Source organism: Rhagoletis pomonella, unplaced genomic scaffold (genome assembly GCF_013731165.1).
Source record: "Rhagoletis pomonella isolate Grant_MI unplaced genomic scaffold, Rhpom_1.0 Rhpom_scaffold_00005, whole genome shotgun sequence".
NCBI classification, from domain to species: Eukaryota; Metazoa; Arthropoda; class Insecta; order Diptera; family Tephritidae; genus Rhagoletis; species Rhagoletis pomonella.
Window position 1 is genome coordinate 49,258,954 of NW_023458559.1, and position 842 is coordinate 49,259,795.

General features: G+C 31.5%; 1 protein-coding gene across 3 annotated transcripts in view; it reads left to right on the top strand.

The window, feature by feature from the left end:
• LOC118739100 (protein naked cuticle-like) overlaps nucleotides 1–842 on the top strand; it is a 287,508-nt gene that overhangs the window by 280,306 nt on the left and 6,360 nt on the right. The gene's annotated exons all lie outside the window — the stretch shown is intronic.

Here is an 842-nt window from a genome sequence, read left to right on the forward strand (position 1 = left end):
TCCTCTTTGCGTTTTTCGTATATTTGACGTTTAATTTTCAGAGATGCTACTTTCTATCAATTTAAATAAATACCAAAAGTCAGCTGTTTAGTGTTGTTAAAGATACGTTAGTGAATCACACTGTCGTTACTGCAAACAACAAAAATTGCTAGTTTACAACTCGACAAGTCGCGTTGTTAAAAGTTAGTGAATCCCACTACAGAGATGATACTTGACTTTGTCGTTTGCGTTTACAAAATCATTATCTAATAATATCCACCAAACCTTTTTGCTGAGCCCTGCATTTTGAATAAGAATCCGTCTTATTCGACCAGTGTGCTTTGTGTCATTTGGGGGTCGAGTCGCGGGCTCTTGCCATTAAAATAAATGATTAATATTTTACAGGATTGTTGTTGACCACATGATACAATATATTTTCACTATTATCAAAGGATTTGAGAAAAATTAAATTTTCGACCCGCCCTAATGAACATTCTATTCGAAAACTTCCCAGAATTATTAAAAAAAGATAATTATAATTTTTCCGAGTAAAAATTTCGGCATTTTTTCGCCTAAATAAACGTTTTAAGACTAAAGTTTTTCACATACTTGATTTATTTTTTATTGTACTCGTTTCTGGAACTCCATTGATTGAAATATATGCAAGAAGAGTGCTTTAGCGTTTTTATGTGTGTATAAAAGTATACAACGCAGTGTTACCACATTATTAAAAAGTTCATAAAAACTAAATGCGTTGAGTATAAAATTTAAACGGGTATACTGTCTAAGATGCATTTGTATGTATGTAATATATGTGCACGCCTTGATTATTATAATGCAGACAAATTTCTCTTCATTTTGTA